Source organism: Alexandromys fortis, unplaced genomic scaffold (assembly GCF_014885135.2).
Source record: "Alexandromys fortis isolate MF-2015 unplaced genomic scaffold, M_Fortis_MF-2015_v1.1 scaffold_28, whole genome shotgun sequence".
Classification (NCBI taxonomy): domain Eukaryota; kingdom Metazoa; phylum Chordata; class Mammalia; order Rodentia; family Cricetidae; genus Alexandromys; species Alexandromys fortis.
The window spans coordinates 722,830-741,392 of NW_026067901.1; the positions used below are offsets into that span (position 1 = coordinate 722,830).

General features: G+C 44.5%; 1 protein-coding gene and 1 long non-coding RNA gene across 2 annotated transcripts in view; one reads left to right on the forward strand and one right to left on the reverse strand.

Annotated features, from left to right (window-relative positions):
* The window catches only part of Pced1b (PC-esterase domain containing 1B), a 538,744-nt gene that overhangs the window by 139,508 nt on the left and 380,673 nt on the right, over positions 1 to 18,563 (reverse strand). The window lies entirely within an intron of this gene.
* The window catches only part of LOC126493127 (uncharacterized), a 39,988-nt gene continuing 36,978 nt past the window's right edge, over positions 15,554 to 18,563 (forward strand). The window contains exons 1-2 of the long non-coding RNA XR_007589763.1: positions 15,554 to 15,661; positions 15,852 to 15,913. This is a non-coding gene — a long non-coding RNA (uncharacterized lncRNA). The remainder of the gene's footprint in view (positions 15,662 to 15,851; positions 15,914 to 18,563) is intronic.

The window sequence follows — 18,563 nt, forward strand, 5'->3', positions numbered from 1 at the left end:
TGGCGCACGCCTTTAATCCCAGCACTCTGGAGGCAGAGGCAGATGAATCTCTGTGAATTTGAGGCCAGCCTGGTCTACAAGATCTAGTTCCAGGACAGGCTCTAAACCTAACAGAGAAATCCTGTCTTGAAAAACCAAATGAAACCAAAACAAAACACAGCCACAGTTACACCTACCTCCCTCCCTTCCCCAATCCCCAAACCTCTGTCCAATTCTCAAAGAGGGTAAGTCCTCCCCAGGAGAGTCAACAAAGCCTGGTACATCCAGTTCAGGAAGGACCAAGCCCCTCCCCCCAGTATCAAGGCTGAGCAAGATATCCCTCCATAGAGAATGGGCTCCAAAAAGCCAGTCCATGCACCAGGGATAAATCTTGGACCCCAGGGGCCCCGTAGAAAGACCAAGGGTCTAGTTCCGTCCCAGACTCCCCGGCTGTCAGTCCAGAGTCCATGCGCTTGATGGGGTCTTTCTTTCTGTTGCCTTTCTCCTTTCTTTCCTATCAATCTTTGTCTTGCTGTTTTCTTAGAGTGTTTAATCTTCTAAATCCTTCAGAATTCAATTGCCAAGTGACTGCTCTGTAAGCCACTTTTAATACTCGCTAGGTTTAATTGCTGAAATAATTATGCGTTTCCCAAACTGTTATTGCAGAACGTGGAGGGTGAGTACCTGCGTTGAGCTTAATGGCTGATAAACAGGTCTACATCAATCAAGCCACATAATTTCAACTGACATGACGATGCCCCTTGGGAGTGACTGAGTTTTATTTTTCATTTTTTTTCTTGTTGAACCTGTCATTTCTTTCTCTTTCATATTTCTCCAGATGCAATCAAGGCCCATCAGTAACTTTAAAATGCACAAATGTAACATTTCTTTAAAAAGCAGTCGCTTTGAAGTGATGTAGCCCACAGAAAGCACATGTGTTCCCTTAACTAATGACTGAGAATTTCAAGTGCAGAAGGCTTATTTTCTAGCTCCTTCTGAAATAGTGGTGTTTCAGGCTGAGTGTTTGTGTGCCCACCTGGACATTCATATCTGCGAGTCCTAGCTCTGGTGTGTGGTGTTAGGATGTGGGCCTCTGGGAGGTGAATAGGTGAGGGTGGGGCCGTCATGAATGAGATTAGTACTCACGACAAAACAAAGCAAGAACAAACAGATCTTGGTCTCCTATTTGAGGATGTCATACAATGGTCGTTTCTGATCCAGAAAATATGCTTGATGGGACACTAGCTTGCCAATGCATGGATTCTGAACTTTGAGCATGCAGAACTTTAAGAGACAAATTTCTTTCTTTCTTTCTTTCTTTCTTTCTTTCTTTCTTTCTTTCTTTCTTTCTTTCTTTCTTTCTTTCTTTTTTTTTTAAAGTTGTCCAGTGTGGTGGGTTGAGTTGTTATCGTTCAGGTAAGATACCACAGACTACCTAAGGTCAAATCAGAGTCCTATATTAGCCAGCAAGTAAGAGCAGGCTCTCGCCTTCAATGGACCCTCAGCACCCAAGCTCAGGGTAGAGTATTCTTAAAGGCAAACCCACAGTTGCATCACTGATAGGTATGGGTTAGGAGAACCTGCTAACATTGTTTTGGCTACACATTCAGCAGAAATGTTGGTCATGCATCTGGGTTATGCCATGATCAGGGTTGTGGAAAGACCTGAATGTGTTATCAGGACAGACACGACTATTCAGGGTGTTAGGTGCCGAAAAGCATCGAAGCAGACACAGAATAGAATTAGGGTAAGATCACGTCAAGATGGTGTTACCTTCGTCTGTTCAGAGTGAGAACGACCTATGATCTTGGTCCCCAGCTGCAGGAATTGTTTGGGAAGGATGTTGAAGCAGGTGGGTCATTGGGGACAGGCTTTGACAGTTCAAAAGAATCTTGTCATTCCCAGTGTGTTTTTCTCTGTTTTCTATTTATAGAGCAAGATGTGAGTCCTCAGCTGTTCCTGCCACTGGGCCTTTGCTTCACTATCATGGAGTTTAACTCTCTGAAGCTGTAAGCCCAATTAAATGTTCTTTTATAAGCTGGCGTGGTCGTGATATCATATCACAACAAGAAAAAAATAAGACACCTACTCTATAATAATTTGTTACAGCACCTCAAATGAGCTGAGACAGAAAATTGGTATCAGAAATGGAAAGTCACTTAGATAAATGCCTTAATGAATAGCTTCAGAATTGGGGAGAGAGTGGAAGCATTTTGAGGGGAGGTATGCTAGCTGTTGGGTAGCAATTTCCTCTGTGATTGAATATCTGGGGGAGGCTCCTTAAGACAAAAGGTAAACAACTCAAAATAGCTCCAGGAAGTCCCTGACACTGACCAGATTCATTAGGTCACTCCCAACCAGAATAAACAATAAAGCCTGCTCAGTTACTCTCAAGAAACGCAAAACTGCCAAGAAGACAGACCAGAGGAGCTGGCCTGAAGAAGTTTAGACTATCTGAGTCCTTGGAAAGGATCCTCTCTAACCTGCTGAGCTGCCTGCAGGCTGTGCAGTGTGCTCCAGGTTCCCAGCTTTGTGAGCTGTCGCCTGTGCCAAGGTGGGCTTTGGTGATACAGCTGGTTTTGAATCATATTCGCTCCTGTCAGTAATCCCTCAGGCCTACTCTTCTAAGTAAAACTTACTGGTTCACTAACTTGGACTTTGGGAGCATCTGTACTTTGGCCTCTTGTGGGCTCCCCGTCTAGGGTGAAGAGATACGTGTGTTGTGTCTCCTCAGGTAAAACACAATACTAATAAATGCTAATGTTACTATAAAGACTTTTGTTTGTTTGTTTGTTTTTGGTAGGTTTTTGTTTTGTTTTGTTTGAGACAGGGTTTCTCTGTGGAGCCCTGACTTCCTGGAACTTGTTCTATAGATCCATCTGCCTCTGCCTCCCGAGTGCTGGTATTAAAGCTGTGCCCTACCTCTAGCTGCCTGTCACCAGGGGGTGTTTTGAAGGTGATTTTGGTAAGGTCTAGAGAGAAAAGGAAAGTGGGAAGTTTCCATCTTCCAAAGACTATAGAAATAAGCCCAAGTAGAATGTTGCTAGACGTGGGAACAGTAAAGACCCCATGATGTCTCCAAAGGAAGTTAAGGACATGCTACTGTCCCTTAACTCCCCCCCACCCCAATTCTTGTGCTGGAAACTTAAACCTTGGTGGAACAGTGCTGGGTGGTGCAACCTGAGGAAGGTGTGGATTAAGACACCTATAAGAAGGGCTGGTTGGCTGGGGATGTCTCCTGACCTCTTCTGACATGTGAGGATGTTATTCATGGCGTGGGTGAGAGAAGAGCCAAACAGACAGAAAGATCTGTCTGGGCCTGTGAGGAGAATGTGGCCAGATTTGTGGCAAGCTGGGGTGTTCAGGGAGAAATCAACAGAAGGCTAAGCGCTGTGCCAGTGAGAACAATGGTTCACAGAAGACATACGTGGTAAAGTACACAGTTCAAAAAGATTAATCTTGACCTAGAGGTGGCATTCATGCTCCAGAGTGTGTGACATAAAGCAGATGGGGCCCTTTCAACAGCCAGGTGGGGCTGTGAGAGGACAAGGCCACAGTGCTGGACCAGAGCTTCTCATTCTAATGCCTGGCACAGAGGCTGCAGTGCAATCTTTGGGCAGAGCTGGGCCAAGTCATTCAAACCAGCCCTTCTGAGACCATCCAGGGTGGGAAGATGCTCAGAAGTCAGTGACGAGGCTAGGTGGTTCATGGAGTCTGTCTCTAGGTAATGGAAGTCAATGTCCCAAACCTTGCTGCTGTATGTATTGTTCCTTTGATGAATGCTAAATTGAAGAGATGAGTTCTCTTTGTACTGCACTGGGCAATGCTAATCTCTCTCTCTCTCTCTCTCTCTCTCTCTCTCTCTCTCTCTTTTTTTTTTTTTTTTTTTTTTGGCACACCTGTAGCTACCCAAGATCAGCTGATGCTTACTTGGCTGAGACATTCCACCAACCTTCTGTAAAAACATTTCATGGGATAGTGTTATCTTTGGAATTCTGAGGCTTCAGAACTATGAGAGATGAGTTTCTGCTCTACCTAGACAACCCAGCTGTCTTGTTCTGACATAACAAAATGACCAGGACATTGCTCGTCAGCCTGGACATGAGCTCGGGAATGCAAAAGTCCACTTCTATTTGGCATCCTAGCATCCACTTAGGTTTCATTGTTTGTTTCAGAAATGTGATTAACTCCCACCCGGGCCTTTCGGAATCTCACTGAAACGTAGCTCTCACTAGGAGAACGTCACCTCATTCAGAATCAGCAATGATTAGTTTATGCTGGATAGGAGAAAAGAAATTAGGCGACATTTATTTTATTAACAGGAGGAGGTGCCATTTGAAAACCAGAATGAAACAAAGCATGTCAGGGGAGGGTAGGATCAACCACAGGCAGAGACTGCTCTTTCAAAAGCAATTCTCATCAACAAGATCTTTGGATGGAGGTGAAAGCTGAGCCACCTGGTGAGAGAGTCCACATGGCAGAGGTCTTGATAGGATGCTAAGGTCTCTCACAAGGGAGCAGTGAGTTCAACTGGTCTTCCAGGGCAAGAAACATGTGAGGAATTTGCCATAGGAAATGGAATAGGAGTTTATATGAATTAATTATGTTAGGGAAAAAAACCAAAAGTTGGTTTTATATTTGTTTTCTGGAGTCACGCTCCAGTTGCCAGAGATAGTAATCTTATAGAAGCTTAGAACATTATGACAGTACCTGGCAGGCTGTCTGTACAAAGTTCCACCAGTCTCCACAGCCCCAGAGTTCTCTCCTGGCTCCTAGAAAGTCAGTGAGCAGGTGTAAGGGGGAAGAAACCAAACTGTTACACAAGACAAGTTTGCAGGGACAGGTTTGGAAGTGATGCCTATAAACCATTTGCCAGTGTTCAGTTCCTGCTCCCAGGGAGGTCTTGGTCTGGCAGCCAATTTCTGGCAATAGCTGTGTACACGAGAAGCAAACATTTCATGGATGGTCACTTGTCTCTTTAATTCATGCATGAGGGAAGAGTGTAAGGAGAGTTCAGAAGACAAAGAACCCCAGTTGCTGGCATGCATATTCACGTACATTGGTGTGTGTGCATGTGCACACATCTGATAGGTGCTGGGTGCTGGGAGAGGTAAAGGGAATTATAGTAAGACTTCTCAGAAGAATTTTATTTAAGCCAAGTATTAGAAGTGAAATATGGTTTAAGCAATAAAGACCAAAGGAAAAGGATATCTGATATAGAAAAAAGACAGCATAGGCAAAGGCATTGGGGCATTCATTCATTCATCCAATCAAAAATTATTATGGAAGAACTTAGAGCCATTACCCAATCTGGCAATACAACAATATGGAAGACAAACACATTCCTACTCTTAATACCTTACTAACAATGGAAAACAGACCATAAATAACTCAAAAATAAAGACATAACGCAAAAAAATTTAAAAATATGTTATGAGCCGGGCAGTGGTGGCACACGCCTTTAATCCCAGCACTTGGGAGGCAGAGGCAGGCGGATCTCTGTGAGTTCGAGACCAGCCTGGTCTACAAGATCTACAGAGCTAGTTCCAGGGCAGGCTCCAAAACCACAGAGAAACCCTGTCTCGAAAAAAAAAAAATGTTATGTATGGGTGGTGGGGAAGTGCCTATCTTTAAATGGGTAGGGGGTGAGAATGTATGTTGGGGATAAGGATGAGGAAGGTAAGGAATGATGAGACTTCAAAGAGAGGAAAGGCCAGCCAGGAGAAGATCTTTTATGTGTGAAGGGGGATTGAGGGAGGAGACATCAGAGACCCAAAGTCCAAGGAGAAGACTGGTCCTTTGAAAGTGACCTTTCCAGCCTGGTCATACATGCCTGTAATCTCATCAGAAGGAAGATCTTGATTGTGATTTAAAAGCAAGCCTGAGATGTATAGCTAGAATATATCTCAGAAAACGTTCAAACAAACAAACAAAACAAACTTTCTCTGTAAGCCTAAGACAAGACAATAAAAACAAATAGCCCTACTTCATGATTCCTGGATTCTGAACTTGATGATCCTTTGATCAGCTTACCAGTTCATCTCAAGCAGTCTGCGGTCAGGAAGAAGGCAGCCATCTTGTATACTAGGATGAAAATGACCATCCTTTACCCCACAGGTTTTTTTCACGGAGTTAAAAACCCTCAACCCCCAGTGTTTAAATGGGATTTCTCTCCTTGAGGCCTCTTTCCGACAGGCAGGACTTTCTCTTTCCATTGTTCTAGAATAGTGGTCCTCAAGCTGTGGGCCGTGACCCTTTGGGGAGTGGGATGACCTTTTCACAGGGGTCACATAACAAATATCTGGCATATCAGATATTTGCATCATGATTCATAACAGTAGTAAAATTAAAGCTATGAAGTAGCAATGAAAATAATTTTGTGATTGGGAGTCACCACAACATGAGGTGTTAGGAAGGTTAAGAACCCCTGCTCTAGAGCAAATTTGCTGACTGGAAGCTGTTTTAAGTCTGTGAGCTTTGCTTTTTTATTTTCAAGACAGGGTTTCTCTGCCACTTTGGAGCCTATCCTGGAACGGAACTAGCTCCTGTAGACCAGTCTGACCTCAAACTCAGAGATCCACCTGCCTCTGCCTCTTGAGTGCTGGGATTAAAGTTGTGCGCCACCACGCCAGCTGTGAGCTTTGTTCTTTATAGAATGTAAGAAATGCAGCGAGATCTTGGGGGCTTGTCTGAGATTCCCCGGACCATATCCCAAAATATGTGCTCCAGTGAGCATCTTTACCACCTAGCCTGTTACCAGAGCACTTGTCTTGTGCTTTATGGGACTCTTTTGCTATTTAAAAGCAGGTACTGGGGCAGCCAATCTGAAACTCGGGTGTAAGGTTTTCTATGGATGGCTCTGTCCAGTCTCTGATCCTCCTTTCTGGAAGGAGCCTGGAGCATTGACCAGCTACCCAGATGTTCCTCTTTCTGACCAATCCCTGGATGGGAAAGACTGAAAGAAGCTTCAAGGCAACAGAGTTTGACTGAGGCTGCTTGGAGGCCGAAACCTGCAAGTCTTTTGTGGGAACTTGGGCCCCAACCATCTGAACAGGCACTGAAAGAAAGGTCTGTCTACTCCATGAGGACTCTTCTTTTGGACAGAGAAAGGGCTACTTGGACTCTTCCAGATATCCCCTCTCTTGGGTATCCTGGATGGGCTCTAATGCAACTCCCCTGTGGTGTCCCTTTGAGTGACGTGTCACTCAGATTGGTTACTCTGTCTATATAATAATAATCTTCCCAGGCAGGGGTGGACTTTCCCCCTTCCCTTCTTCAGAATAGTTAGGGATTCAGGGAATTGGATTTTCAAGGCAAATTCTCAGACCTTCTTTGTCCCTGGTACCCAAGGGGCAATAGAAAATGGTATGTGTGGTGGGCCCTATTCACAGGAAAGAGATTTTCACCCTGGATTCCATCACCACAGATCAGAGAATGGTCACACCCATCCTCAGACCTAAATCAGGTGATGCTATATCTACTTAGCCATTCAGCTGCAAGGACTGTGAGTCAGAGAAAAAGAGAACCATTGCATCTGGGCAGGGGTTGAGGTATATTTCAGATGTAACAGGTCTTGTTATTATTGTAGTTACTGCATTGTAGGACTCAGCTCCAGGTTTCAGCCCTTCTGGAAATCCAGGAACCAACAGTAGAATGAGATTCCTTACTTTATAAACTTTACCTCCTGTCCTTGCAATCAGTCAGTACCAGTTTGGAGTCAACTGTATCTGGAGGTTCCTTTCCCACCTACCAGTTACAAAATAACCACTCCAAGGCTTAAAATTAATCACAAACTGTTTGGCCCTATGCTCTCAGGCTTATTAACTAGCTCTTACAACTTAAATGAACACATTTCTATTATTCTATATTTTACCACGAGACTTGTGGCTTGTAACTTCACAGCTTGCTTCTCTGGTGACTGCCAGCATCTCTACAGCTCTGCTTTCTTCTTCCAAGTATCTTTGTTTGAATTTCCCGCCTGGTGCTATTCTGCATGGCTATTAGCCAAATCAGCTTCTGTTGTGGGTGTCGTGGCCTGGGTGTGGGTTCACGTGGGCCCATGAAATGGAGATCCAGAGACCCTTGAGAATGACCTTAGCCTTTGCAGCTGCAGGAGATAAAGCTACAGGGCATGAGTGTTTCTTAATGTGCCCACATAAAGGGACAGGCCTGTGATTTAACAAGTACACTGCCAATGGGGATCAAAAGCCCTATCCTAGGTTCTTCCCTGCACAGTGAGATTATCTGGACCAGGTTGTCTAGCTCCTTAGCTATGCCTAGAGAGGCTTCTGTGATAGCTGTTCATATTCTCACCTGATGATTTTCTCTGTCCTTCCTGGGCTAACTTGTAGTCTGTCTCTTGTCTAAATGTTTTTCCTTCCTGGTCTGGGAAAATACAAGGGTAACTTTATGCCAGGGGCATTAGAGAGTCTAAGTACAAGTGCCAGGACTCTGGGTGGCTTGGCATGAATGGTTCGATGTCTTGGACTTAAAGGATGCCCTTCCCACCTTGGTCACCATTACACGGGTTTTAAATAAGCCTGTTTACTCTCCGTGTTACTCTGCATGCTCTTGCAACCCAAGGGAAGAACCAGAAGCTTCCTTAGGACCACAGGGTCCTAAGATATCACCAAGAGCTCGATGGAGTGCTTTCTGCTGCATTTCAACAAAAGAAGTGACAGTTTCCATTGCCAAGGACATTTTAAAAAAGGAACAGGTAGGGTACAACTTAGCTGTCCCTCGACTTTCTTTCCACCTCAGGGCATTTCATTGCCCCTCAAATGAGATGGTCTGACTTGCTTCATTGCTAACCCATAAATCTAGGTAACAACTTTGCTTTTGAACTGAAATTGTGTGTGTGTGTTGCGTGTGTCTGCATGTGTGCGAATGTGTGCATGTGTGTGCAAGTGTGTGTGCGTGTGCACATGTGCAAGTATGTGTGTGTGTGTGCACGTATAAAGAGACACCTACAGGTAGCTTAGGTGTGATTCACAGCTGTGTTTAGAAGCATAAAGAATAATGATGGAACAGATGTAGCTGCTCTTGCACACGACAGCTTTCCTGAAGATGAGAACTACAACCTCCCATAGGCGGATTTTTCTTTGGGCCACCAGCTCACAAAAAAATTGCACAGGGACTTATTATTAATTATAAAGCTCAGTATATAGGCTAGTCCCACTAGCTCTTATAACTTAAATCAACCCATTTCTATTAATTTACTTTCTGCCTCGTGGCTTTGTTACCTCATCTCCTTACTGCCCATCCTGCTTGCTCTGTGTCTCCTGATATCTCTGCCTTCTTCTTCCCAGCGTTCTCTTGAACTTCAGTGGAGGGAACACTGCAGTCAAGAAGAATATCAAGAAGTGCTCCCATGTGTCCTTGTAGAGTGCACTCTAGAATGTACTGTTTAGAAGGAAGAGGGCAGAGCATTGTGTACTATATTACTTTTGCACTTGGAAGGCAAAAGTAAGAATTTATTTTACTCTTTTTCTTAAAGCAGTTCCCTTCAAACCACTGGAACATTAAATCAGACATGAACAAAAGCAGTAGCCCATCTAAAATACCAAGAACTATACTGTTATTTTAAAATAATCTCCAAGTGAAAGAAAAGTTGCAATTTTGGTACAAATAACCCCACAATCATTTTTGGTGAGTTGCTGAAAGGATATTCTCTCCACTCCCAAAACTTACTGTGAATGCCTTGGCAACATAATATACCCATCAAATCAGGGACTTTAAGGCACATGATTACCATTCATCCCGGGCACCATCTGAGTTTCACTCTCCCTTTTTGACCCATGGCACAAATGGACCAAGCTGAGACATGTGTTACGTGTATTCTCCATAGCCTGGACCAACCTCTCATCCTTCCTTTTCTTCCTTCACCTTTTAAGAATTTGAAGATTTCAAGCCAGTTCTGTTGAAGAATATCCCTCATCTTGCCAGCTATTCCATCATGATTAAGTTCAAGTTGTGCCTTTTTTTTTTTGGTGGGGGAGTATCACAGGATCCATGTTTCTGATGATTTTATCAGATGGAGCATCAGTTTGAATTGTTCCATTCCCGACCATGTTGACTTTGGTCCCCTGATTAAGGTGGTGTCTGGCAGGCTTCTCTGCTGGAGTTACTTTTTCTGTTTATACTTAATATGTATATGTGAGCCATGTAATTCCCTGTTGTTGAACATACTTTTGGTGTATATCATTTTCCCATTTTAACCAATCTGACTTCCCACTTCCTCCTCCAGGGTGTAGCCTGGTGAGTCATCCTGACATCCCCACCAATGTCTTTTCCAACAAGCAAGGTCTAGCCTGAATTTCACATACAGTGCCCTGGCCTCATCTGGTCTCTACTGCATGCATTGCACACGATCTCCAGGTTTTGGCCAGGATCCTTTCTCCCTATTCCCCAACCCACAGACCCTTGCCATATCTAACGATTCCACCCAGCCATCTCTACCCCACACTCCAGACCTGAGCCAGGAAGCACATCCTGTATCATATCCTGCATCCCATCACAATCCCCTCTTTCTACCTGACTTCATTCCACCCAAGGCATTTCCAACTTCTAGGTCCAATGTACTCACACACCCTCTTTGCTCTAAACTGCTCTGTCTGCATCAGACTTAGAACTGATGAAGAATTCAACATGTCCAGCTCTCATCTCAAAAACACCAACAATATGAAAGATCATGATGACCACAATTAGTACATACATTTCGATAATAATATAAATATCAGTTGTCCCCAACAGTTGACTGCCAGGGACAGAGAAGGAATGCAGGGGCTTTCCTAACAAGCAGAAACTAGCATGAGGAGGTTTCTGAGGAATGCTGAGTTTAGGTTTTTGTTTACCCAATAGGACTCCTGTTTACCTAGTAAGAAACCATTGTTAACAGAACTGCCATTTGGGGCCCATTTTGTGACCTGGTACCACGATCAAGCTGGCATTATTCCTGAAATTCTGCTGGTTTCATAAAGTGCTGGTTTTAAGGTTATTTCACTTCATTAACCCTGAGTAGTTGAATATTTCCAGTACCACACATGGCTTCCCTCTTGTTGATACAGTCTTAAATCCAATTAAGAAGCTGTTGGTTACAGCCAAGGTATGTGTGCCACAATTACACTTTTAGGGTTATTGTACCATTTGATTCCATGTTGTGGTTCATAAGAGCTGTAGCTGGGAAGGACTGTTGCTTGTTTCCCTCCCTTGGAAGCTTGTGTGGCACCTTCTGGTCCCATGAAAACTAGTCCTCAGGGAGGAGGCTTTCAAATCAGTTCCAGTTAGGGGTCCTCTGAGACCTACCTCTGAATGGTGTCTCCAGAAATAGGAACTTACCTTCCACCTCTGGTGGGGGCAACCAACAGCAATAGCAATAAGACTGTATTTTTAAGGAGTCTCTTGGACAACCCTGACCAACAACTCCAAAGAGGGCTTCTTGTGCTTGGTGTTGGGGCTTTTGTCAGATTGCCTTTGGCTCTTAGAGGGAACATTACCATCTCAGATGAGAACTTTTCATTTAACTTTATGTGTATATTTGTACACAGACGTATGTGTATTATAGGAGTTTTTTTTTAAAGAAAAGCAGTCAATACTATGGTTCCTTATAGCTTTTTCAGACATTCTTAGTGTTATTTTGCCCTCTTTTTTTTAATTTAGTTTTTTTGTATTTAGTTTCTCCCCATCCCCCAGTCAGATCACTTAGCCCCACTGGGTGACCTGCCAAGGCCTTACAGAGTCCTGAAAACTGAAGACACCTTTAAATATTTGCCAAAAGCATAAACACAGAAGCAACACAAAACAAGTTGGCAGCTTAGTGAGTCATCAGAAAGTATTCCTCCCCTGGAGAAGTCCTAGAACTCTGGGAGCCAGCCTGAATCTTCCATGTAGCACCCCCATACTAACCCCCTCCCAGAGTTCTTTCTGTGGCATGCCTGTGGGGGTTTGAAAGAAAATGGCCCCCCAAAGGGAGTGGCACAATTAGGATGTAGGGCCTTGTTGGAGTAGGTATGGCCTTCTTGGAGGAAGTGTGTCACTGTGGTGGTAGGCTTTGAGGTCTCCATTGCTCAAAAGTCACTCAGTGTGACACTCAGTTCACTTCCTGTTACCTGCAAGATGTAGAACTCTCAGCTACTTCTCCAGCACTATGTCTGCCTGCACACTGCCATGTCCTACCATGATAATAATGGACTGAACCTCTGAATTGTAAGCAGCCACCCAATTAATTGTTTTCCTTTATAAGAGTTGCCATGTTCATGGTATCTCTTCACATCAATAGAAATCCTAACTACCATTATACTATTAAATATAAATTCAGAATCTATCTTCAAATTCTTCTAGTCTACTCCCCAACAGTGAGACTTTACATTTGTTCCTTGGTTCCAAAGGATTTTAGCCTGAAACTTCAACTAGACTGAGCCAAATGGGGACATGTCTTCATAGACAAGTGATTGTCTGTCTGTAATGTTGGGCAAATGGACCAGCTGGAGGGCATTGCCATCTGGTTCCCAGCTTGTCCTGAGGTCACAGTGTCATCGTGAATGCTCAGACATCAAACTCTGTCATGGTGGATAAAGGAACCCAAACATCACTGAAAATATAGCCTCAGTGCTCACGTGCCACGAGGAAAGTCACAGTCCCGAGGGACCGACTGAAGGCCCCGTTACACCCCGTTACACAAGCTGGGTGAGGCACGGCTGCTACTTATGCTGTGTGGGTCAGAAGAGAAATACGATTTCTCCTTTTTAAAATCTGAACAACCACTCCACTTCAGTTTTCTATCCCCATTTTATATGATTTCTGCCTTTCTTCTAACTTACATCTTTCTAGACCCAGAACTGAAATACTGTAAAAATGGACATAATGTTCTCTGCCCAACTATGCTCCAAGTGCCTGGGTCTTGGAAATCACATAAGTGCAATGGATGTGTGTTTCAATTAGAAGCCTTATAGCTCTAATGCCAGGAAACCTTTAATGTCTAATAATTCAACCCTGTCTTCATCTAGCTGTTGTGTGTATTAGATGGCAAGCACGTGGTATCTAATGGGACGTGTGGAAGTGCAGGAAGAATCTCGTAGGCAACTGAAGTGGATTGAACAGGACAGACTGAGTAGGAAATGCCCTAATGGCCTGGGCCACTTGCCTTGGTGAAGCATCCAACTTTGCTCTGGTGAATGACGTGGTAGCGATGTCTACAGGAATGCTATGTGACTTCATGGCAACACCCACTGTTTTCTACCTTTTACTGTGTGCTCATGCACTTCCTTCCAACGTCTCATGAACTCAAGAGAAAGTAGAACTTGTAAAAGACACAAGTCTTTTGAAAAAGAAGACTGTAGGAGGAGGACCTGCTTGTTCGACCAGGCCGCCTGGCTAGCTTAGCCCAGAAATAATCACACAGAAACCATATTCATTAAAACACTGCTTGGCCCATTAGCTCTAGCTTCTTATTGGCTAACTCTTATATTAATTTAACCTATTTCTAGTAATCTGTGTATCACCATGTGGCAGTGCCTTACTGGATAAAATTCCCAGCATCTGTCTCTGGTGGCTCCATGGCATTCCTCTCTGCCTCTGCCTCCTCTCTTCCAGCAGGCCATTTAGTTTTCCCCACCCACCTAAGTTCTGCCCTATCAACAGGTCAAGGCGATTTCTTTATTCATTAACCAATGAAAGCAACACATAGACATAAGGACCTCCCATACCAGAAGACATAAGCCTTTTGTTTAAAAACTTGCAGTTTTGTTGTTTCTGTTACTCGTATTAAGACAGGAAGCATTCCAGCTGCATCTCAGGTCCATGTATATATAGCTATTACTACTGTGTGTGTGTGCTCATGATGTATGGGGGAGCACACCATACAGGTGTGGCCAGAGGACATTGTGGACTTGGTTCTCTCTTTCCACCTTTAGGAGGGTTTCAGGACTCCAACTCAGGTCACCAAGCTTGCACTCCAATCACCTTTCTCTTGGCATTCTCTTACTTCATGTTTTAAATTTCCTTCACATTACATAGTTTCTGTAAACCTGAATTGCTCACATAGACAATGATGATTAAACCAGATATATAGAGAAAAGAAAGGATTCTTTTTCTAGCTTCAGCTCTGTCGTGGATTCTTTCATGCTCTCTCTTTTTGTGGCAGATAAGTGACTAATAAAGTGATTGATAGTGAAAGCGCAGAACCTTAAGCGGAGCTTTCCTGCTTTAGAATGGCCCTCCTAACTGTGAGGAAGTCCACTGAGATGTGTGGTTCGGGACTGGGCAAGTGTCTGAACAGCTCCGTATTAGGTCCTTTTCTATCTCCCTGACAAAACCTCATGACCAGGGCAACTTACAGAAGAAAGAGTTGAGAATCGTGATGGAGGAACAAAGGCATCCCAACTGGAACAGAAAGCTGAGTGTCACATCCTGAATAGCAAGCAGAAGAGAACAAAGCCCACCTCCGGTGGCTAGCCTCCTCACTCAAGGCCACACCTCCTAAACCTCCCTAAACAGCACCACCACTTGAACCAGGAGTTCAAGTGTGGGAGACTACAAAAGATACCTCATTCAAGCCACCACACTTCCTTAAACTAGCTTTGTGATGCTTTGTTTGTGGGTTAATTAGAATCATGTATTTTATTTTAAAAATAGTTCCGTGCCCTCGGGTTGCAGCGAGATTAAATGAAGCAGGAACTTTCGTTTGTTTTGTGGTGCTGAGTCCACGGGGCACCTCTGTGTGTGGTGCCATTAACAGCCTGTGAGAGGCAGTTGGCTCAGCCACCCGTGTCCCCCAGCAGGACATGAAAGAAGTCGCCATCTACACGGAAAGCACAACTGTGATACTGTGCCTTTCCCCCATCCCTCTGTTTCCAGTCCATAAACGTCTCGGCTGTTGCCTCTCAGTAGATGCCCGGAGGTTTGGAGTCTGACGCGGAAGTTTTAATCAGGAATGTAACAACCATGCTCAGCTTTTCTTCCTCTTGGGAAGATAAAAGTGTGGTCCATCAGAGGATGAGACTGTGCAGGCCAGTGGAAGGGTAAAGCCTTAGCGAAGGCCCACTGAGTACTGCCTGCCTTCTCCTGGGCGGGAGGCTGCTGGTGGGGTTCAGGCTTGACTCTGGGTGTCAGCCCTTTGTGTCCCTTGTGGCACTGAGATCAGCTTTGGTTACTCTGTTCTGGAAGTTTCTTCAGGGACCTTGTTGTAGTTTTATTCTGCTGCTGTGACAAGACAGCCTGATCAAAAGCAACTTATGAGAGGACAGGGTTTACTGTGGCTCACCCTTCCAGGTCTGAGAGAAGTCAGGGCAGGAACTCAGCCGGATCCTGAAACAGAAGCCACGGAAGAATGTGGCTTGTTGACAGGCTCGCAGGCTCACAGTTAGCTTTCCTAGGCAGCCCAGTGTCACCTGTCCAGGAAATGGTGTCACTCACAGTGGGCAGAGTCCTCCTGCATTAACAATTGCCCATAGACACGCCCACAGGCCATTCTGATCCGAGCAATTCCCCCGACTGAGACTCTCTTCCAGTGGCTCTAGACTGGATCAGTTCACAGTTCAGGCCCCCTAGGACAGGTCTGTTATTTCACTGAACTACTGAGCCGTAGCTTTAGCCTGGATTCTGTCAGCGTTTGCTTCCTGCCATAGTACTGCTCCCGATGTGTGACCAAGGACTCGAGGAAGTCTGGATGCTCCCAGGAGACCTAGTAAGCATCATCTTTGGCCCTGGTCTTCGGGTCTGTTTTTAGTCATTCTGTGTCTGCATGCAGAAGAGTCACTCGGAAGCAACTGCCCTAGACCCCTCCGCTGGGGTCCTTGGGGGGACTGGCCACAGCTGATTCCACCAGGTTCTTCTCTTTGACCCTTGATGCCTTTCTCCTCTCTCCCTTCCTTCAGTCCATCCGTGCACAGAACTTCTGTGGCTGAGTCTCCCAGTGTCTAAAGGGAAAACCCCTGAGGTGAGTATAAAGGGCTTTTCTCTTCGAAAAGTGTTTTTCATGGACTGTTTGCTTCGCCTTGTGGCAGAAAATTCTCAGGTATTAGCATCCAAGTGGCTGATGTCAACTGGGAGGAAGGTGTGAGGTCCTTCATTCCTCCCCGTCTCAGGGTCCTTGGACCAATTATTCTAATTGACTCACTGATGAGCACATCATCCAGCTGGTTTAAGGAAGTAACCCAAGCACTTGCTCAGCCCTAAACTCTGTATATCTTAGCAAACTCCTATAGAGTTGGCGTGGTGGTTCTGAAGCCATGAGCTCCATTCAGGGTTTTATATTTTCACTATCATTGTCTTTTTATACACTTATCCATCGTGAAAAAGAAAAAGAACTTGACTGAAGTTCAAATTAGAAAAAAGAAAAAGGAAAAAAACATATCCTCTTTCTTGACTCCTGTTAGATTTAATATTTAGTTAGGTTCAAAATAAATCATTTTGACCCACCACCACCCAGCAAGCCTTTTGTAACTCCATGTTTTTCCCCGGATGAGGACAGGACGTTGTAAGCATGCAGAGTGGGAGGCCACGGGAGAGAAGACTTTGTAGATCTTGGTAACCATGAGAAAACCAGGCACAGCATCAGAGAATGAAAATGTTTGGTCTCATGAGCAAGTGAGTGTGGATGCCTGAGATGAAGAGCTATGGGCAGCTAATGATTGCCAAGACTGGGTCTTTCTCAGGAATGGAGCCCTAATTGGTTATCCAACGCCAAGTGGTCAGTCCTGAAAATACACATATGAGCAACACTAAATGGACCCAGTAGGTTGTATTTATATATATTAGCATTATATATATTGTAATGATATTATATATAATACTGTCACCCATATAAATATATGTAACAATAATAATCAAGAAAAAAGAGGCCAAAAGAGGAAAATCAGCATAAATTGAATTTAAAAATTACCACTGGATTATTTTCTCTAGACTTTTGAGCTGTATGATCATCAAGGAAACATTTAAGTGGCTGGATCCCAGACTATCCTTACATTCACTATATAATACACACTGGTTTTCAACTCTCAGCAATCCTCCTGCCTCTGCTTCCTAAGTGCTGGGGTTATAGGCATGTATTGCCACACTTGTTTTTTTTTCTCTTTAAATAAGAATTTCAAGTTTCGAGAGATTTCTGAAACCATACTCTGTGACCAAAGAATGCCGTATCAGTGGCCATGACAACAGCTGCTAGACCGCCTCCTCCCTCACACGGCAACCAGGTGGCCTCTGCTGGCCTAACACCCAGTCTTTGGTCTGCCATGCTGAGCACAAAGCGATTGTCACAGTTGAAATCCCACCGAATGCAATTTGTGTTCTTACGGTGACTCTGAGTTCTGCCGAGCTGCGGGCTCATTACTCGGGACGTAAACAATGATTATTCTACAGCAGCCAGGCAGGACGTGCTATTAGAAGCCTGGCAGAGAGAAAGCCGAAGTCGGTCAACAGGAACCGCACATCTGAAAAGCACCACTTCGCATTTTTAGAATGTTAATTAATGTCTGAAACTAATAAGCTTTAAACTTTCTCTTATTCTTTATATCAGTCATAATTCAACAGCCTTTTCTTTTGTTTTTCCTTATGGAGTGTTGAATTACAACATCATGTCTGACTTCAACAGCCACTTACCGAGTGTTCATTCTGTGCCAGACATTGTTAGTCCTGAGGCTTTCCTAGCACATCCCTCAGAGCTCCTATTGCCCTGCAGAGGAAACTAACGCTTGCACAATCGCCACAGCACGGATGGCAGATATTCCAGCGGGTGCAGGCCCAGCATTCTGCCAATGGCTGGAATCAGAGAGGGGCTCTCATCAAGTGATGGCGCTCAACCCGGGGACCCATGGAAGGGGAGAACAGCAAGCTGGCCCTCAAAGGTGGGGGTGAAGTCGTAGAGAGGGCCAGCTGGGCAAGAAGACGACAGAATTGGAAGCTGCAGGAGCTGACAGCCAGTGAAGGCGTGAGAGAGGAAAGCAATGAGGAAGGCAGATGACATGAAGGGTCCTCTGCAGGTTTCACCTGGTGGACGAGAGTGTGAGAGTGACTAGCCAGTCCATGGCAGGTTCCAGAGAGGACTGAAAGTGTAAAATGCCCAGCACAGGGTCTGCAGGTAACAAGTAAGTGTTCTGCCAGTGATATTGATCATTGTGAGAAATCTCCCTAAGAGGTCAGATGCAATGACAGAAACAGGAGCTGGCTTAGTTTTACAGAGAAAAAAAAAATTGATTTATTTGTCATAAATGGAAAGCTTTTTTCTCTTGAAATGACTGCATATTTCTGGGTAGATCCTGGACATCTTGCTAACCTGTAGTGGTAAAATGGAAGAAGAGAACCGCCATCCCTTTCTTCTGAGACTCCCTGCCCAGAGCAATGGGCTTAGCACTGTAGGGACTGTGGTGTTTGTAGTCAAACATCACATTTGGTCTTAGCTGAAAAGCTGGGAAGTAACCTCTACGAACACACACACACACACACACACACACACACACACACACACACACACACTGGGCTTGGGGTATATGCCTGAAATCTCATAACTTGGGAGGCCGAAACAAGGGAATTGCCATAAGTTCAAAGCCAGCCTGGGCTACATCATGAGCAACCATTTAAAAAAAAGCTCT